The following is a 21,122-nucleotide window of genomic DNA, read 5'->3' as shown; positions in this document are numbered from 1 at the left end:
AGATTAGATTGAAAGTTGTATTATTATTTTATTATTATTATTGCTACTACTTTTGTTATATTTAAAGACATATATCATTTAGTATGTAGCATTGTTATTAAAAGTGCTATATGATCCATCAGAGCTGTACTGGGATTAAAAATCAGCCCAGAACAGGGTAATGGTGACACCAAATGGAAATATTTGCTAATTATTAGCTTTTCTGAAAAAATGAAATAATGTTAGATGCAAATGCTGCTTACAGTCACTGATTACATACATTTAAACAATTTTAAATTAAAGCTGTATTTTATATTAAAGCTGTATATAATATTGTCACTGATTACATCTAAATATTATTTTCAAAAATACGAATTTAATGGAAGTGCATGCTTGTCCAGTTAATGTCCCTACTGAAATGTACTGTTGAAATAAAATCAGACATGACATTTGACATAGCATTATTATACATATTCAGCATTATATATAGTAGATTAATATGGCACTATCATTACATCTCTATAAACGTTTATTTTCTCTCACGCAGTCAGAGCAGATAATTTGGTGAAGCATCCTAATTTGCCAAAAATCTTAAATAAGTGTCCAAACTTTAAGTCAACCTCACTCTAGTCCTAACTAAAAATATATTTGTAAGCCAACTGTTACAGTCACATTACAATACAATGAAACATAACTACAGAACTGTCAGAGAATAGCGCTACATTTATTAGCCATACAAAACACAGAAAAGTGATGTTTGATGATGGAAACACTTTTGGAAGACCCTGATGATGTGCTATGCTTTGATGACAAAACAATCTAAATAATTACAGTCCCATGAAATATGATGATGCAGTTATCAAAAATGTTATTTCTGCAGCCTTGAAATTAAAAGCGTGTCGATTTTGTTTCTCCATTTTCATCTAACTAATGTTTAATTCACAGCAGTTGTTTGCCAACAATCATGCCATGCTCCAAATCACCGAGAATTTTTTTTCCCCATTCTGATGGTTGATGTGAACATTAACTGAAGGTCATGAACCATATCTGTATGATTTTATGCACATCACTGCTGCCACATTGGCTGATTAGATAATCGCATGGATGAATGTTGGTGCCAGATAGGCTGGTTTGATAATTTCTGTAACTGCTGATCTCCTGGGATTTTCACACACAACAATCTCTAGAATTTACTCAAAATGGTGCCAAAAACAAAAAACATCCAGTGAGCAGCAGTTCTGCAGTTGGAAATGCCTTTTTCATGAAAGAGTTCAACAGAGATTGGCCAGACTGGTTTGAACTGACAAAGTCTACGGTAACTCAGATAATTGCTCTGTACAATTGTGGTGAGAAGAATATAATCTCAGAATGCTATTATGAGATGCGGGTTAGCACTGTTGTGGTGGCACGAGGGGGACCTACACCATATTAGGCAGGTGGTTTTAGTGTTGTGGCCGATGTGTGTGTGTGTGTGTGTGTGTGTGTGTGTGTGTATATATATATGTATTTGTGTGTATGTGTGTATATATACACAAGATATGAAGTTTGAAAAACAGCCTACGTGTTGATGGGGCATGTTTCCATAATGTCGCTTTTTTTCTTTTCATGCCCCCTCTTCAATTTAGAACACTTGATTTATCTTTCAAATTAGCATTTGCATTGAAGTGAGGATACAAATATGGAATATTGTCTGTCTAAGATAACCAGTGATAACTTGGTTCCTCAGAATAAGACCACTATTATATTGCAGGACCTAGTTGTTCTAACAGTAGAATCCCCTAGTGCCGACCACAGAGGTACACGCATGAAGATAAAAAAAAAGATTTCTGCAGACAGCCAATTGTTCCAAAAAGTAACTATCAGTATGATTAATCATTAAAACCAATATATATCAGTGGAACTCTTAATCTTAAACTCTGCCCCACATGCTATGATAAAGTTCCTCTTGTCCTGGTCACCCTGTTCCAACTCTGCTGCCTCACCTTCCCTCTAGGATCCTAACTCAATTTGTGCCCTAACATTTAAATAGCCTTTTATATTTCCAAACAACATTGGTGTGTTTTTTACACTGGAGGCATAACAGCTTTGGTTTGTTTGTGTGTTGTGTATGTGATGATCCATCACACACAATATCCTCATTGTTTACTCTGTGGTCTGACGTCCTGTGACTCTTTATGTGTGTTTTATCCAGAGTGAGGCAGGCTCTGATGACGGCATGCCCCCCAGATTAGGCCAGAGGAACGGAACTGGTGATGCCTGTGGTCAGAGTTCGTTTTGGCAGACTGTTGGCTGCCTCACTGAAACCTTCATCTCTTCCAGCCTTATCCGGTTCAATCATAATTCTGACATTTTCAATCCTTGTAAGTAGGGATGTCCCGATACAATTTTTTTTGAGAACGAGTGTGAGTGCCGTTACTTCAGTTTTGGTATTCACTGATACATGGTCCAATATATATTTTCATTTTTTCTAAACTCCATATCAACAGTTTATTTACATTTTATCATAAAAATGGTGTTTAAATAAATACATTTATTAAAACTTTAATCAAATGAAAATATAACAATTAATTTTCAACATAATATTGTACTATTTTTTTTATCAAAAGGAGTGGTTATATATAGAACCTCATAGTACAATCCAAAGTACAACATTGGAGTTATATTTTGTCAAATAAAGTGCTGCATAACAGAGCATCACACATGTTAGATAATGCTTAAGTATAATACAATTTCTACTGATTTATAATTATTATTAGCAGTGGTAGTAGTTATATTACAGTCATACTTTTTATATACTTTTTTCCTATAAATGTATCTTTTATTTTAACCGAGCTTTTATTTTGAAGTGTTTCTGTGTTGTTTTGACCAAGGAGCTCTGACATCAGTAGCTTCCCACTCTGGAAAAGCTGGTCATTATTTGACTCAAAATTGCTATTAAACCGCAATAGGCTGCTCTTTAATTAAATAAGTATGTACTCTGTATGTTCCTCACTCTACAAAGTGAATTTGCAGTCTGTTTAATGTCATCTGCTACAAACAGATTATGCAATGCTCATGATTGTGTTTTCCCTGTATGAGCCTTGAAGGAGATTTAACAGGGATGAGCAGCACAACACTGTCTCCACACATTCACAAACACTAACATTTTAATTACAAGCAAACTATATATTTATCTAATTAAATTACAGCTTTTGCTGCTAAATAATCATTATAGGACATAACGTGATTTTAATTTGTGGGCTGAATGTTTATGTAATGACATTCGTACATCCGATGGTATCTGTTTTTGGTATCGGAGCATTTTTACAAGGACGAGTACCAGTACATATGTGCGGTATCGGACTCGATACCAGTATCGGTATCAGCACATCCCTACTTTTAAGATCAAAAGACATCTCAACTGCTTTTCCATGTATCTGGCTAGCTGACGAACAACATGGACATGAACTTTGAAGATTTTAACTTGTAAATATTCACTTCCAGTCAAATGTTTGGTCTCTTGACAGAATTTGTTTCTCATTATCTTCTAAATCTTTTGATCTCAATGCTTGTATTTAAATTATTGAAATGTAGCTTTTTAGAGAAATTTCAATTGAATTATTATAACAATTAATTTACAAAAACTAAAGGGGGTCGCGTGGGCTGCTTTATTTTAAAGGTGCATTAAGTTCCAGTGTAAGAAAAAACATGTTGGGTTCTATGATATTTGTGGTCGACACTCATTGCAGAATATACAGTATATAAAGACACTAGACAAGTACATTTCTACAACAATTTTTCCCCCCAGCTTTTGTTTTTGCAATGCTCTTTCCTATTTCCATCCCATTAAATCACACATATCATTCAAAAACACATTTATAAATTACCAAACGTCTCGGTTACTCTCATTAGATCCGCTCCCTGATGGAGGGAACAAGAAGTTGTGTCAATGTAGTGACACTAAGGGTCACTTTTGGGAGCCCCAAACACCTCTGATCTTTGAAAAAAAGCCAATGGAAATTTGCAAGTGGAATTTGCATGCCACTCCCTTGGACATACGGGTATAAAAGGAGCTGGCTCGCAATCACTCATTCAGGTTTTGTGCTGAGGAGCCGAGACAAGGTCCCGGCCATTTAATCAGGTAGTTCAGTGTTGTGGCAGGAGGGACACAACGTCTCGTTCCCTCCATCAGGGAACAGAGGTTACGAGAGTAACCGAGACGGTCCCTATCTGTGTCTGTCACTCACTCAACGATGCGTCGATGTAGTGACTCTAGGGTCCCTATATGAAATGCCACGACTTGCTGAGCTGCGTTATGTTGACTGATGTTGCAAGCTGTTGCATGCCTCGTAGCCAGCACACCCGGCCATCAAGTAACCTCTCCAAACGCATCTATGAGCATTTTACGGTCCCCCACATCTTGGGGACAAGTTGACTGCAGGCTGCCCCATTCTTTTTTTGTTGTTGTTTTTTTGGCCCCCAAAAAAGAGTGCAAGTGCCCGAGACCACACCCTATCCGAAGGGGAGGTAATTTTGTGGAAATACATCACATGGACTTACCGAGCTTTGTCGGCAGTGTTTCACATGGAGAATTCCCCGTGGTAGGTCCTACCCAGAGGGGAGGAGCTCTGCAAACGGTGACCGGTGGCAGAGGGAACTCTGCCCAAGGTAGACACAGGCTTAACGTCTTCTGGAAGATACATCACACAGCTCATGTGGAGCACCTACCCCAGTACAGGGCCTATTCAACACACTTACTAGGCCGACATCGAGTTCCTCTGCAATCTCGCCTGCCTCAGGGCTTAGGAAGGACATCCAGGGTCCACAACTTTGTGAACATGTCTGTGGGGTAAAAGCACACGTCTCCTCCTCCAGGAGGGAGAGGGCACTATGCGCAAGTGGTACACCCAGCCAGTTGTCCCGCAAACTTACCTGTTCGTAAATGACAACACACAGGATGAAACCGGCTCAACCCGAACCTTTCGAAGGTGTTGGGTGTTGCCCAGCCTGCTGCTCTGCAGATGTCTGCTAAAGAGGTGCCATCGGTCAGAGCCTAGGAGGCCACGACACTCTTGGTAGAGTGTGCTCATAGCCCCAAGGGGGGCGGCATATCCTAGGCATGAAATGCCAAAGCGATATCATTGGTAACTCAGTGGGCGATCCTCTGTTTGGAGACAACGCTCTCTTTCCGCTGTCCTACAAAACAGACAAAGAGCTGTTCAGAGTATCTAAAGCTCTGCGTGTGACCCAAATAGATGCTTAAAGCACGCACCGGACACAGCAACGATAAGGCTGGGTCTGCCTCCTCCTGGTGCAGTGCTTGCAGATTCACCACCTGATCCCTAAACGGGGTCTTGGGAACCTTGGGCTCATAGCCCGGTCGGGGACTCAGGACCTCATGAGAGTATTCCAGACCAAACTCCAGGCACGTGTCCTTGACCGAGAATGCTTGCAGGTCCCCTACCCCCTTGATGGACGTGAGTATCGTCAGGAGGGCAGTATTAAAGCCTTTAGCTCAACTGAATCCAGGGGCTCAAACGGTGCTCCCCATACGCCCCGCAGGACCACAGAGATTCAACATTCTCTGCCAATTTAGACAGTCTTGGTCAGCCATCACGACGGTTTGGAGATCGCAAGCCATGCCCCCAAGCTCCAGACGATGGGGACCAAAGGAACAATAGAGTCGGACGTACCGACTGGTGGGGCATCATGACGGGGCAGATTAGGAGGTGCCATGTCGAGGGGGCTTGAACCCCAAGCTCGTGGCCATGCTGAGTCTAGGGACATCGAAGCACTTACCTGGCTCTGAGTACCCACCATAGGACCAGTCAGCAACAGGGGAGGAGGGAACCCGTCCTCGTTGTCCATTACAACTGCCTTGGCATTGGTGGGTTTGTGCCACAGCTGGGCGCGCAGGGGACCTGCCTCCGCAGCGCCGTACCTGTCTTAAAAATGCGGTGTCCGGCGGTCGTGATAATGATTCCCGTGAACTCCGGCTATACTGCTGTAAAAGCGCAGTGTCCGGTGGTCGTGATAACTATGGCCGTGAACACCGGATATGTGACCCAGGGAGTGAGGAAACCACTCTTTTTCTGAAAATGTGCAGCATTTTGAAAAAATCTGAAGAAATGACAACAAAGGATTCTCTTCTCTGCCTTCAACGGGGGATGGAGTGGTCTTATCACCAGCTCCAGGCCTGTAGTGGGTCTCCATGTCCCTGGGTCGCCCGTCTCAGGGGTGCTTCAAAGCCTTTCTTGGGTTCTTGGCGACAGGCCATGAGATGGGGGGGGCGTCTGCTTCCTACGGGCGGCTCTTCACCGAGGCCGACCTGCTGGGGTGGGCTGCGGTGGAGCAGGTGTCGTTACCACAGGGAGACACACTTGGCAACGAGCAGACAGGGTGCGGGATCTCGATCCATGCCGGGGCAGGATATGCTGGAGAGCCTCCGTCTTAACCGCCGAGAACTGCTGGGAAAAGTCCTTGACGGTGTCACTCAATAGGCTAACCTGGGAAAATAGGAACCGTGCCTTGTCAGCCTCCCTCATCTCGACCAAGTTGAGCCAAAGGTGGTGCTCCTGGATCACCAAGGTGGACATCGCCTGCCTCGAGAGTCCGCGCTGTGACCTTCATCGCCCGGAGGACACTGAGTGCAGCTTCTGTAACAATCCTGGTTCAGCACTACCTTCGTGCAGTTGGCTTTGGTGCACTTGAGGCAGAGACTTTAGGCCTTAGTCGGCAGTGACGACGTGATCCTATAGGCATTGGAAGGAAGTCTCGGGCAGCTCCGCCAGGTAGCGGTACCTTGCGGGCACAGGTGCACTGTAACCGCCTTATCCACCTGGGGAATCGCTGAGTACCCCCTGGCAGCCCCACCGTCGAGGGTATTGAGAGCAGAGGAGCTCAGAGATCTTGTCCGGGCAGTAAAAGGAGCCTGTCATGACCTCGTGAGCTCCTCATGCATCTCTGGTAAGAAAGGGACAGGGGTGAGCCTGCAACCAATCATCAAGCTGCGAGGGTTCAGGTGGCCACTCCAGCCCGACACTCGCAGCGGCCTGGGCAAGCATGGCTGTCATCTCCGCGTCGGGCTGCTGCGACGTAGCTCGCTCTCCGATTCTGTAGTCCAGAGCTCATCCAGTTTGCGAGCCCTGAATAAGATCGCAAACTCGTGATCAAGCCGGCGGTGATTGATATAACATGTAAAAAGTGACAGCAGTGTCCTGCAGTTTGACATCCTATACTTCTATATAAAGCTATTTGATTATTGATTATTCATTAGTATGCATGGTATTTTTAAGACCTTAATTGATACACTGCATGAAATACGGTGTTTGCACTTTTAAAATAAAACTTAATAAGTAAACTGCAATAAAGCTAAAAGGTGAGGTTTTCACCTTGTAATAGCGCCTTAAATATACAATTTCCCTTATCAATTTTAACCTAAGTTCATTTCTGTTTTATTTTTCAAGTACCCTTGTATAAGAGAAAGTGTATATTTTAGGAATCCTAACAGGTTCCCTAACATAACTTTTTAAATTATTCTCTTTTTTCTTATTCACTTTCAACCTTTTTTTCTCTCAGTCCACTAAAAAATACAAGTATTCCATGTATTCTCTCAATGAATATAACATTTTATGAAATATCCATGTATAATAATTATACAAGAATTAGGAAATGTTGTCTAAAAAAGTTTTATATGAAGTGTGGCATGTTACACTGCAAGACACTGCCCACATACAAATAGATTTTTGTCTCTCAGACTGGTGAGTTGGGTTTTGCTGAAGTTCTTGAGTTTAATGTCCGGTAGTGTACATGTTAACCTCAACCACCTGGCAGCTTTATACCGTGCCAGAAGACTGGTAACACAAACACAAAACATAAACCTTTCACTCCTATCACTCTCTATACCACCTTCCTCATTCCTTCAAATCTTTCTATCACATCACTTATTCACCCTGTAGGCATCCCATTATTTATGCATTTATTGCCTTCATTCTTCATATATGTTATTTGCCTTTGCTGCCTTTCTTCTTTTACCACTGTTTCTTCCCATGATCTTACTTTTTTAACAATTGCAGTGCTTCTCTGACACAAACTCAATTATTCTCGATTTTGCTCTAGAATGTTGTGAATTAAACACATGAAGCTGAATGCATGAAGGCTGCTCTCTATTTCAGAATGGTCTTTTCATGTCTGTCTCTCTCTCTCTCTCTCTCTCTCTCTCTCTCTCTCATCCCTTTCTTTCATCTATCCTGTTTACACATTTATTTTGATTGCAGTCAGATTTTTCACCCCAGGCTTTTGGTCACACACAACCCTTTATATGGCTATTAAAGCACACTCTGGCTTTTTGTACCATTTGGGTTGTGTGTGATTCATCCATTTAGGGCAAGTGGAATCATTATACAAAACATCAGAGAACAGATTTACAGATGGCATAAGTACATTTAATATGCTGTCTGATTTTAAAACCATGTTATGCATCACTCCAGAAAATATTGAGCTCACCTGCAGTTCAGAAACTTGCCGCCCACCTGAACCACAGCTGAACACATTGTACACTGATGGAATCCTGTACCATGCAATCTAAATAATGTTGAAGTAGTTCAGGTACACTGCAAAAAACAATCCTATTTTTGATTAGTATCTTTGCCTTTGTCTCCAGTGAAATATCTAAACACCCTTAAAACAAGATTAATGTAACTGAGAAGCTAAGTTGGATAAGATAATAAGTCATTCTCTTTTTTTCAGAGAATGGATCTTGAATAATGGTGAACCACTTACAGGATGAGCTAGTACGATTATTTAGCCAAAATGTGGCCATTTTGAGATCACAGTATCTGCTTTGGCTGATAACTGTACCCGATTGTGCGAGTATGGAAATCTAATGACAGATTTGTGAATGGATAATGGACAATTCTGTTTTTAGATATTTTCATTGGTTAAAATTCAGTAATTTTGTATGAATAGATCAGCTTTATATTGCCCATCAGCCACCTTGATCTCTTGATATCGGTATTGCCATCAGCCAAAAAACAATACAGGTTGCCTACTAATCTCTAATATTACAGTATTTTGTCTTATTTCCAGATATTAATTTATTTTTTCACTTTTAAGCACAAACCTCACATCATTTACTATTTTGTTTTGTATTTATTGCAGAATAGACTCAGGAGTGCAAGTATACATAATTTACAATCAGTTTTTTGGGTTGAAATTTTCTCAGAGTCAAAATGGTAAATATTGTTTTTACCATAATGTGGCCGCTGACACAACTGTGCTGCTGGTTCTGAATGTGCTCTATGTGTAATAGAGAGGCACCAGAGAATGTAATTGATCTCAGAAGTTCAGGGATATTAGCACATTTTGTACAAAGTGTCTAGAGACACACTCTGTAGTGTAGGAGCCATTCTCGAAGTAAAAAACAGTTAATTTACGGGTTCATTTTCAAGTGTGCACTTAACACTGAACTGTATTTCTCCCTGCACTGAAGTGTCCTTTAATTTCATATGCGTATGTTGCAGAAAGCTCCACTGGTGCATGTGTGTGTGCGTCAAAGCGGTATCGATCACGCTTTCATTTGTCTTATTCTGTTCTGACACAACTTGAGGGTTCCCTATACTCTCTATCCAGCCCAGGTCCGACAAACCTGGCTAAGGTAAATACATGTACACGTTAAACTCCAAAATAGCACACTCTATAGCCGGTGCAGATACATAGTTTGCTTAGAAACCTGTTTTGGGTTGTTACTGTACAGGGTTGGATGATATATCGAAAATTCACTCTATATTTGCAATGATTTTACTGGGAAATTGAAATTGAGCAATATTGAGGTTGCAAATTTGCCATTAGTGTCCTATAGAGTGTGTACCTAGACTTTCATGACCCTCTCCTCCTCTTATGACTCGTGAGTATGTGAGTGTAAAGATTCTGGGAGTCTCTCTTTTTAGGTGCACTCAGCGATTTGTTTTATTTATTAAAAAAAAATACTAATTGCTAAACAACAGAAAGAATAGTAATTTTTTTAAATTACATGATGTACACACATATGAGATAAAACTCTAGTCATGTCAATCTTTGAGAATCCTCGATAATTCCGCTATTGGACAATTTAAATTCATTGTAGCTGACAGCGTATAGCGCATTTCTCAAATGTAAATGGTCTATGGCATCTATGCCGCTAGGTCAGCACTGCATTACCGAAAATATTACTGAGTGTACCTTTAATCAGTTCAAACAGTCCATTTCGGTGTTTTAAGAAATATAAATGTCTGTTTATATTGCTGTTTACTGTTGCATTGGTGCATGTAAATTAAAATGATGAATTATATTTTTTTTATTTATTTAATGAAAAACAGTGTGGAAAACATGTCTTGACTATATTTTCCCCTTTATTTTACATCTTGTATTAAACATTTTGAATCTAATTGGTTAAAATGGCTGTTTGGTTGAAAGGATGATTCCTCTGATTGGAGGAAAACACCCTTTTTAAATAATGAGATATAAAAACCTTAAAAAAATGTGACATATTTATTTAGCTATATCACCCAGCCCTATTACTAAATACGTCCACAGTTACAGTTCATGTCCTAGTTCACATTCTACCAGTTTACTTTAACATTGTATCTCTTTGGATGTCAAGCATACTGGTGAAGTTAAAAAGAGTGCATATTGTTGCTCAGATAATTTCCCCATTTAGGTCATGGAATACTTGGATTCACCTCCAATGCAAGGGTAAGGTTATAACAATAATTACTTAATAGCTGTTTGTACATATCTGTGACAGTAATTGTTAATGTATTTATGATATGCATCAAGCTCATGGTTTAATCTTGTATGATCATTTGCCAATGGAAACAACGCACATGAATACAAATTTAATCATAATGTGTGTGTGTATATATATATATATATAGGTACACTCAATATGTTTCCTAGTTAAAAAGGATTTACACACAGAATTGAATTGTATATTTTAAATTGAGATGATGACTAGTCACATCAGTGGCCTAATGTTACGATTGAGCAATGAGGCAGACGAGGAGGTACGGATCCAAACGCAGTTCAAACTTTATTAAATGAACAGCACAGGAAAAACACAAAGGAACAGCCCACGATGGGGAAAGGAAACACAAAAGTATAAACTAAACACGAGATGAACAAAGAGGGCATTCGAGGGAGAATCACACACCAGGTTGACATCAAACAACGATCGACAAAGACAGCACAAAGACACGGGGTATAAATAGACAAACGTGGGAAAGGTGGCCAATGAAAGAACAGAACTCAAACAAGGTAACAAGGTGATAAACAGAAACCAAAGGCAAATTAACCAGGGCAGGTGTAAACAATGAACAGTGAATACGAACGCTAACAGAGGGTTGTGGAATCAAATAAAGGACTAAAGTGACAACAAGATGGAAAACGAGAGGGCAACAGTGAAACGAGACAGGGTGGACTATGGAATTAAATAAGGGACTAAAGTGAAAACTTAAGTGAAAAGTGACAAGATAGAAAACAAGGGGGCAACAGAGAGACAAGACAGGGTAATCATTACATAGCCTCCCCTAAAGGATCGGATTCCAGACGATCAAAACAACAAAAGACTAAAAAGACCCACAAAGAAAAACCAAAATGAGGGCACCAGGGGCAAACAGACAGAGACAAGTGGGCACATGGGCGGACCAGGGGGGTACACTGGGCAGGCAGGAAGTCCACGGGGCCATTAGGGCAGTCCAGGGAGGTGGAGAGGGTAGATAGATAGACCATGGAGGCCGAGAGGGCAGGCAAGCAGTCTATGGGGGTGTGTCAAGGGACCAGGGTCAGGTGGCCGCAGAACAGAGGCCGGTTTAGATGGCCCGGAGCTGGCCACTTGGCAAGGACAGGGACCGGGTCGGGGGCCTGGGAGGAGGCCACTGGGCAGGGACTGGGTCAGGAGGCCAGGGAAGAGGACTCAGGACAGGAACAGGGGCAGGAGGCCTGGGTGGAGGCCACAGGACGGGAACAGGATCAGAAGCCCTGGGAGGAGGCCACAAGACAGGGACCGGGTCAGGAGGCCTGGGAGGAGGCCACAGGACAGAGGCCAGCTTCGTGGCCTGGGAGGTGGTCGTGGGCCAATGGCCGGTTCAGGGGACCTGGGAGGTGTGGCCACTGGGGAGCTGGCGGAGCCGCGTGAGGCGGAGCCAAGGAGGACCTCTGAGGCGGGGCAGTCGAAGACTTGGGTGGCGGCGCCAAGAGGAGGCATAGGCAGGGCCGCAGGAGACCCTGGGGGCGGAGCAGAGGCAGGCAGAGCCATGGTGTACCCTGTGGGCAGAGCCGTAGAAGGCTTGGGAGGCAGCGCCGTGGAAGGCTGGAGGGGGAGCCGAGGGAGGCTCGGGAGGTGGAGCCGGGGGAGGCGATGGCGTAGAAGGCTCAGAAGGCGGAGCTGAGGGAGGCTCAGGAGGCGGAGCCGAAGGAGGTTCTAGAGGCGGAGCCCTAGAAGGCTCTGGAGGCTCTGGAGGCGGAGCCGTAGGTGGCTCGGGGGGCGAAGCCCTGGAAAGCTCAGGAGGCGGAGCAGAGGGAGGCTCTAGAGGCTCAGGAGGCGGAGCTGAGGGCGGTGGCCAGAGACAGTTCTTGAGGCGGAGGCCTGGAAGGCTCCGGGGACGGAGCTGAGGAAGGCACAGGAGACGGGGCCAAGGAAGGCTCAGGAGACTGAGCCGCTGGAGGCTCTGGAGGCGGAGCCGTAGGAGGCTCGGAAGGCAGAGCCGTGGATGGCTCGAGAGGCTTGAAGGGTAGAGCCCTGGGAAGCTCGAGAGGCTTGAGAGGCGGAGCCCTGGAAGGCTCGAGAGGCTTGAGGGGCGGAGCCCTGGAAGGCTCGAGAGGCAGAGCCCTGGAAGGCTCGAGAGGCTTGAGGGGCGGAGCCCTGGAAGGCTCGAGGGGCTTGAGGGGCGGAGCCCTGGAAGGCTCGAGGGGCTTGAGGGGCGGAGCCCTGGAAGGCTCGAGGGGCTTGAGGGGCGGAGCCCTGGGAGGCTCGAGAGACTTGAGAGGCGGAGCCCTGGGAGGCTCGAGAGACTTGAGAGGCGGAGCCCTGGGAGGCTCGAGAGGCGGAACCCTGGGAGGCTCGAGAGGCGGAGCTCCGGAAGGCCCGAGAGGCGGAGCTCCGGAAGGCCCGAGAGGCTTGAGGGGCGGAGCCCTGGAAGGCTCGAGAGGCTCTGAGGGGCGGAGCCCTGGAAGGCTCGAGAGGCGGAGCTGTAGGAGGCTCAAGAGGCTCTGGGGGCGGAACCGTCAGAGGCTTGAGTGGATCGAGAGGGGGAGCAATCGGAGGCTCTGGAGGCGGAGCCGTAGGAGGCCCCGTAGGCGGAGTTGCAGAAGGCTCGAGAGGCTCTGGGGGTGGAGCCGTAGGAGGCTTAGGGGGCGGAGCCCTGGTAGGTTCGAGAGACGGACCCCTGGTAGGTTCGAGAGACGGACCCCTGGTAGGTTCGAGAGACGGAGCTCTGGAAAGCTCGGGAGGCGGAGCTCTGGAAAGCTCGGGAGGCGGAGCTCTGGAAAGCTCGGGAAACTCGGATGGCTGAGCTCTGGAAAGCTCGGGAAACTCGGATGGCTGAGCTCTGGAAAGCTCGAAACTCGGATGGCTGAGCTCTGGAAAGCTCGGGAAACTCGGATGGCTGAGCTCTGGAAAGCTCGGGAAACTCGGATGGCTGAGCTCTGGAAAGCTCGGGAAACTCGGATGGCTGAGCTCTGGAAAGCTCGAGAGGCGCTGGCTCTTGGACGGTCACGGCCATTGGCACTGGCACTGGCTCTTGGACGGTCATGGCTACTGGCACTGGCTCTTGGACGGTCAAGGCTACTGGCACTGGCTCTTGGACGGTCATGGCTACTGGCACCTGCTCAGGGATGGTCGTGGCTTTGGGCACTGGCTCTTGGACGATCGGGGCCGCAGGCGCTGGCTCAGGGACGGTCGAGGCTGCAGGCGCTGGCTCAGGGACGGTCGAGGCTGCAGGCGCTGGCTCAGGGACGGTCGAGGCTGCAGGCGCTGGCTCAGGGACGGTCGAGGCTGCAGGCGCTGGCTCAGGGACGGTCGAGGCTGCAGGCGCTGGCTCAGGGACGGTCGAGGCTGCAGGCGCTGGCTCAGGGACGGTCGAGGCTGCAGGCGCTGGCTCAGGGACGGTCGAGGCTGCAGGCGCTGGCTCAGGGACGGTCGAGGCTGCAGGCGCTGGCTCAGGGACGGTCGAGGCTGCAGGCGCTGGCTCAGGGACGGTCGAGGCTGCAGGCGCTGGCTCAGGGACGGTCGAGGCTGCAGGCGCTGGCTCAGGGACGGTCGAGGCTGCAGGCGCTGGCTCAGGGACGGTCGAGGCTGCAGGCGCTGGCTCAGGGACGGTCGAGGCTGCAGGCGCTGGCTCAGGGACGGTCGAGGCTGCAGGCGCTGGCTCAGGGACGGTCGAGGCTGCAGGCGCTGGCTCATTGACGGTCGAGGCTGCAGGCGCTGGCTCATTGACGTTTGAGGCTTGCGGCACTGGCTCATTGACGTTTGAGGCTTGCGGCACTGGCTCTTTGACGTTTGAGGCTTACGGCACTGGCTCATTGACGTTTGAGGCTTGCGGCACTGGCTCATTGACGCCTGAGGCTACAGGCTCTGGCTGGGTTACCGTGGTTGGCGAGGATTCGGCTCGCTCACGGTGACATGCATGGGCTCTAGCTCGCCACGGTGACATGCGTGGGCTCTAGCTCGCCACGGTGACATGCGGGCTCTAGCTCGCTCACGGTGACATGCGGGCTCTAGCTCGCTCACGGTGACATGCGGGGCTCTAGCTCGCCACCGTGACATGCGTGGGCTCTAGCTCGCTCACCGTGACATGCGTGGGCTCTAGCTCGCCACCGTGACATGCGTGGGCTCTAGCTCGCCACCGTGACATGCGTGGCTCTAGCTCGCTCACCGTGATATGCGTGGGCCGGGAGGCGGAAGCCCGCCTTTCCTCCTTCTCCGGCAGACGAGGAGGACCGCGCTGGCTCGCTGACCGGCGCGAAAGGACGAACCACGGGCGTAATGGAGGGTCAATTCTGCGGGAGGCGCTACGGGTTCTCCTCGATGATGTCCACAGTTAGATGAGAACCGCAGATCTGTAGGGTCTCTTCAACGATTAGCGCCAAGCGCCCAGTCGCGGCGTAGCCGGTGGCAGCCGCTCCTTCAGCCCATCATTCAGGTTGCCTCGGAAGAAGACCACGAGAGAGTAATTTGGAAAGTCAGAGACGTTTGCCAGAGCCAGGAAGTCGTGAATGTGGTCTTCAATAGGTCGGTCCCCTTGCTTCAGGCTGAGCAGATCGTAATTTGCCTGAAAAACTGCTGGATCCATTGTGGTCGATCGTTCTGTTACGCTTTGAGCAATGAGGCAGACGAGGAGGTACGGATCCAAACGCAGTTCAAACTTTATTAAATGAACAGCACAGGAAAAACACAAAGGAACAGCCCACGATGGGGAAAGGAAACACAAAAGTATAAACTAAACACGAGATGAACAAAGAGGGCATTCGAGGGAGAATCACACACCAGGTTGACATCAAACAACGATCGACAAAGACAGCACAAAGACACGGGGTATAAATAGACAAACGTGGGAAAGGTGGCCAATGAAAGAACAGAACTCAAACAAGGTAACAAGGTGATAAACAGAAACCAAAGGCAAATTAACCAGGGCAGGTGTAAACAATGAACAGTGAATACGAACGCTAACAGAGGGTTGTGGAATCAAATAAAGGACTAAAGTGACAACAAGATGGAAAACGAGAGGGCAACAGTGAAACGAGACAGGGTGGACTATGGAATTAAATAAGGGACTAAAGTGAAAACTTAAGTGAAAAGTGACAAGATAGAAAACAAGGGGGCAACAGAGAGACAAGACAGGGTAATCATTACACCTAAAAACAGCTGTATTATTCTACAGGGAGCAAGGTTTCCTCAGTGGGACTGACATATTAAGATCACATGACGTGCCAAATATTACTCGCTTTATCTCATTTAACCCTGATAAAAGACACTTTCAATTAATTATTTATAAATGACTATTAAATGCAAGACCACTGTAGTATTGGCCTGCAAAACATAAAAATACTAAGTGCAACTTTAATGTTTATATTTTATTTGCTATAAAAAAATATCAAATTTGTTTTTGAAGAATGCAAATTAAAAATTGTATTTCACCATTTATTTAATAGGAACTTACAGTATTGTACATTTGAAAAATTTATTGGAAATTTTTGTTGCTCTTTTAATATAAGAGTTTGATGTGCTGTAACAGTATACAATGTTCACAATGCAAAGCTCTTTCCCCACTCCAAAAAGACAATTTATGGAAACTAAGCTACATAAATGGGTCATTCAGAAATAGTCACGGTATTGACATCAGAACCATTGACATATGACAGTCCTCTTTAACACATTAGCATATTCAGATAGACATTCATAAGAAGTCATTTAAATGAAGAAGTCTTAAACATACAGTAGCAAACACAGCCTGTTAAAGGACAAGTTCACAAAAAATGTAAACTCCATGCTCATTTACTGACCCTCATTTTGTTCCAAAATGAGATGGGAAGAAGGGGTGCAAAATTAAGTGAATTGTGAAGGCTATTTGGTCACTAACTTTCTACATAACATATCCTTTGTGTTCCACGGAAAAGAGTAAATCATACAGTCTTAAATGATGACAGAATTGTAATTTTTGGGTGGTGAACTATCCTTTTTAAACTCCAAAAGACACAGAGATGAGTGCAAAATGGTTGTGAATAACTAAATTACAACCATGTAATGAAAACCGAGAATGACATTATAAGTGGACTTCAATGCTACGGAAGTGTATGAAATGGCCCCTTTAAGTCTCATTTACATTCCTATTTCATTTGTTAGAGAAATAATGTAAATTAATGTGCCATTAGTCACTGTTAATTGACAGCATTCTGTGATCTCCTTCCTCAGGGCAATTCTTCAGAGGCTGGGTGTTATCTTGCTCCCAGAAGATTTGGGCTCAGAGCAGGAAGCAGAGATGGACAGTCTCTATTCTCCAGTCATAACCTCTGTAAGCCCCCGCAAAAGCCGAGTGTGCTTCTCTGCTTGAATTGCTCAGATGCAGCAGATGATAAGACAAGTGTAACAGAATGTCGCCTCAGACGCTGAGCTGCTGTGTCCAGCACAGCTTGCGTTTAAGATGTTTTGTACAGTCTTCGGTGGGAAATCACACTGGTTTTGAGTCCCACTGATACCGGTTCAAGCTGGGGCATCTCAGGAAAGATAGTCACCTGTGTGAGGCTGCATTAGTAACCCTTTTAGATAGACACAGTAGTTCCCATGACGATGGAGCACCTGCAGACTGCAGATGTTTTAGGATGAGGTACCATGATCCATTGCTCTGCCTCACTGATATCTGGAGGAGGATAATAAGTGTCTTCATCCTCCTGTTTTACTGTCAGAATCATACTATTTTCAGAATCTCTTGGAGGAATGTCTTATGAGCAATTTTACCTTTACAAAAAATTGGATATTGTGATTGCAAGCCGGTTTCTCAGTCTTGTAAATCTCGAAACAGGATGTGGCATAATCTGCAGCATCTTGATAGCAAGAAGGTCTGATATGTGTTCATATTAAGGGGCTTTGAGTAGTTACTGCATATGTGGAGCCTCTGACTGGAGTAAGTGTGCAGAGGAAATAATCTGTCAAACCTGGAATTTGCACATGAGCTTATCACACTTCTCAGGATGGATTTGGGAGAGATTTTCGTGTAGGAGACAGAGTTAAAGAAATAGTTAATTTCAAAATGAAAATTCTATCACAGACTTCCCCTCATGATGTTCAAAGGTCTGGAATTCCAAATCCATATGACTGTCTTCCTTGGATAAACAAAAGGAGATATTTTAAGAACACGGACACTGCTCTTTTCTGTACAATGACAATCATAAATCACGATTATTTTTGTCATTATATTGTATTGATTCCTGTGTATTTAATTAAATTAATATTTTTTTGTTTATTCATATCATGTCCAACAGTTATATATTAAATAAGAAAGTCATCTAAATTGAATGATTTGAACTAGAGATGTGCGAGGCTAGTCGACTAAACGATTCTGATGCTGCTAGTCGACACTGAAATTATTCGTCTGAAAATATTTTTCCCCATTAAACTGTTCAACATTTACATTACATTTACTGTCATATTAATGTTACACATTTTAAATATAATTAATAATACAAATATTATATATATATAAAAGAAGATATCTGGAGAAGATACAAAGTTTAATTTCACCTCAGGCTGCGTGTACTTTTTCCTTCTCTTGCAGAAAAATGTCCTCTCACTAGACAAGCAAACTCGACAAATTAGCTATGAAATCACAGTGGTGGTGGTGCAGGAAGTGAATGGCTTGAAAGTCCCTATGGATGTTTTCACATTTCAGTATTCTTTAAATCTGTGCATGCTTGTAAGTTATTTTCCTTCTTTCAAGCGCAGGATAGCCACCTCAGTGAGGTCCAGTCTTTCACTGGACCATGTTGACGTGTTAATATTTGCTCATAAAAATGTATGCTTTTGAGAATGTAGCATAGAAAACGTCTAGGTTACGGATGTAACCTCTGTTCCCTGACGGAGGGAACGAGACGTTGTGTCGAAGAAGTGACACTAGGGGTCTCTCTTGAGTGCCGAATATACCTCTGAACTATGAAAAAAGGCCAATGAGAAGTTGGCAGACAGAATTTGCATGTCCCGCCCCTGGACATACGGGTATAAAGGCGGGGAAATGCGTCCGTTTCATTCAGGATTTTTCTGTCTGAAATGGCCGGCCACAACACGTTGTGTCGAAGAAGCGACACTAGGGGTCCAATTTAAATCACACCATGCGCTGAGCCATGTACGTGTACTGCTAACACAATAGGGGGCAGGTACTTGACGTGCCAAAATGACCAGCTGTATCAGACTGCACGTACCCTTCCCCCAATGCCCCATAAAGTTGTCGGAATCCTTATAGTTACCCTAGACAGGGGAACAAGGCTACTCTTGCCAACCTGGAAACGGGCCGAGCCTAGCCGGGCCTCTTTTCTCTCTATGTTTCTCGCATAGAAGTGTCACGGTGGTAGATCCCACCTCTTTGGAGGGAGGAGTTGCTACAGACACGGCGACCGAGGGGCAGTGGTAACTGCCCAAAGGAGACGCGGGTCGGCTCGTAAGGGGACCGTACCGCAGAAAATACACACGGGGGGAAGTCCATGTAGGAGCCCTGACCTGTGGAGCACCTATTCCAGTACAGGGTGGATTTGAGTACCTGCAGTGGATTGGGTCGGCGAATTCCTCCACTGAATTGTGGACCCAGAGGGCTAGGGAGGAGTCATACAGGAGCAGAGTGAGTGGGATCACTTGGGAGAAAAAGCACATGGTTTTACCTCAACGGAGGTAAAGGGTGCTAGGTGCAACGGTCCACCAGTTTGTCAGCGCGTTACCGAATTCTACTGGCTCGGACCTGAGAAAAACACGGGACGAAACCGACTCAACTCTGAGATTGTAAAATCTCGTAAAGGGATTGGGTGTTGCCCACTCTGCATATGTCTGCTAGGGAGGTGCCGTTGGCCAGTGCTCACTTCTCGTCGAGTGTGCTCGAACCCGCAAGGGGGCGGGCAAGGCCTGGGTGTGATAGGCCAAAATGATGGTGTCGACGACCCAGTGGGCTAGCCTCTGTTTGGAGACAGCGTTCCCTTTCCGCTATCCAAAAAAGCAGACAAGAGCTGCTCAGAACATCTAAAGCTCTGCGTGTGGTCCGCATAGTACGCAAAGCACGCACCGGACACAGCAACGATAAGGCTGGGTCTGCTTTGCTTGCAGGTTCACTACCTCTGAGGGGGAACCTTGGGCACGTAGCCTGGTCGGGGTCTTAGGATGACGTGAGCATCTGCAGGACCGGACTCCAGGCAAGTGTCGCTGACAGAGAACGCTCGCAGGTCCCCAACCCTCTTGATGGAAGCGAGCGCAATCAGGAGGTCCGTCTTCAAGGAGAGGGCTCTAAGCTCGACTGACTCTAGCAGAGGGGCTTGAAAGGGGTGTCTCTGAAGACCCAAAAGAACCACAGAGAGATCCCATGAGGGGAACAGGCATGGCCTGGGAGGGTTCAGTCTCCGGGCACCTCTAAGGAACCTGATAATCAGGTGGTGCTTCCCCCTTGCCATTTCGGGGCATAAAGCTGCCTGGTAGAGGGAGCTCTGGCTTTGTTGATCGTGTCTACGACAGCAGGTGGTAGGCCACTTGGATCTTCCGCAACCCGTCCCAGGGCCAGACCTGGAGGTTCCAGAGGTCTGGGCTCGGATGCTAGAGGGTGCCCCATTCCTGAGAAAGAAGGTCCCTTCTCAGGGGAATGTGCCAGGGAGGTGCTGTCACGAGGAGCGTAAGATCAGAGGACCAAGTCCAAGTGGGCCAATAGGGGGCCACTAGGGTGATTTGTTCCTTGCACTCCCTGGCCTTGCACAGCACCTGTGCATGCAGGCTCACTGGGGGAAATGCGCATTTGCGCAGTCTCCGGGGCCAACTGTGTGCCAAAGCATCTTTCCTGAGGGAAGCCTCTGTTAAGGAGTACCTGAGCGGGCAGTGGGAACAAACAGGCTAACCTGTGCTTTGCCGAACTGCTCCCAAATCAGCTAGACCACCTGGGGGTGGAGCCTCCACTCTCCGCTGGTTGCGACAGTGCGTCCGCTGCTATGTTGAGGCTGCTCGGTATATGAGTGGCGAGCGGCGACCTGAGTCGCTGCTGACTCCAAAGGAGGAGATGGCAGGCAAGTTGTGACATGTGACAAGAGTGTACACCACCTTGGCAATTTATGTATACCACCGTCATGGTGCTGTCTGAACGAATCAAGATGTGCTTTCCCTGGATCAGTGGGAGAGACCTCCGCCGGGCAAGAAGTACAGCACATAACTCTAGGCAGTTGACGCACCAACGCAGGTGCGGTCCTGTCCAGGAGTCAGCGGTTGCATGCACATGGCGCCCCAACCCAGTTTGGAGGTGTCTGTGGTGACCACGATGCATCTCCACACCTGCTGTAGCGGGACTCCTATCTGCAGAAAACAGTGGTCTGTTTAAGGGTTGGATGTCTGGGGGCAGAAAGAGGTATGTGCCAGGGTGCCATGCCCATCTCGGGACTCGAGTCTGAAGCCAGTGCTG

At 46.2% G+C, this 21,122-nt stretch overlaps 1 pseudogene; it reads left to right on the top strand.

Annotated features, from left to right (window-relative positions):
* The window catches only part of LOC127631281 (glycerol-3-phosphate acyltransferase 2, mitochondrial-like), a 55,418-nt pseudogene that overhangs the window by 8,009 nt on the left and 26,287 nt on the right, over window positions 1-21,122 (top strand).

The sequence above is a fragment of the Xyrauchen texanus genome, chromosome 37 (assembly GCF_025860055.1).
Source record: "Xyrauchen texanus isolate HMW12.3.18 chromosome 37, RBS_HiC_50CHRs, whole genome shotgun sequence".
Lineage (NCBI taxonomy): Eukaryota > Metazoa > Chordata > Actinopteri > Cypriniformes > Catostomidae > Xyrauchen > Xyrauchen texanus.
This window is presented reverse-complemented; position numbering and strand designations above follow the sequence as displayed.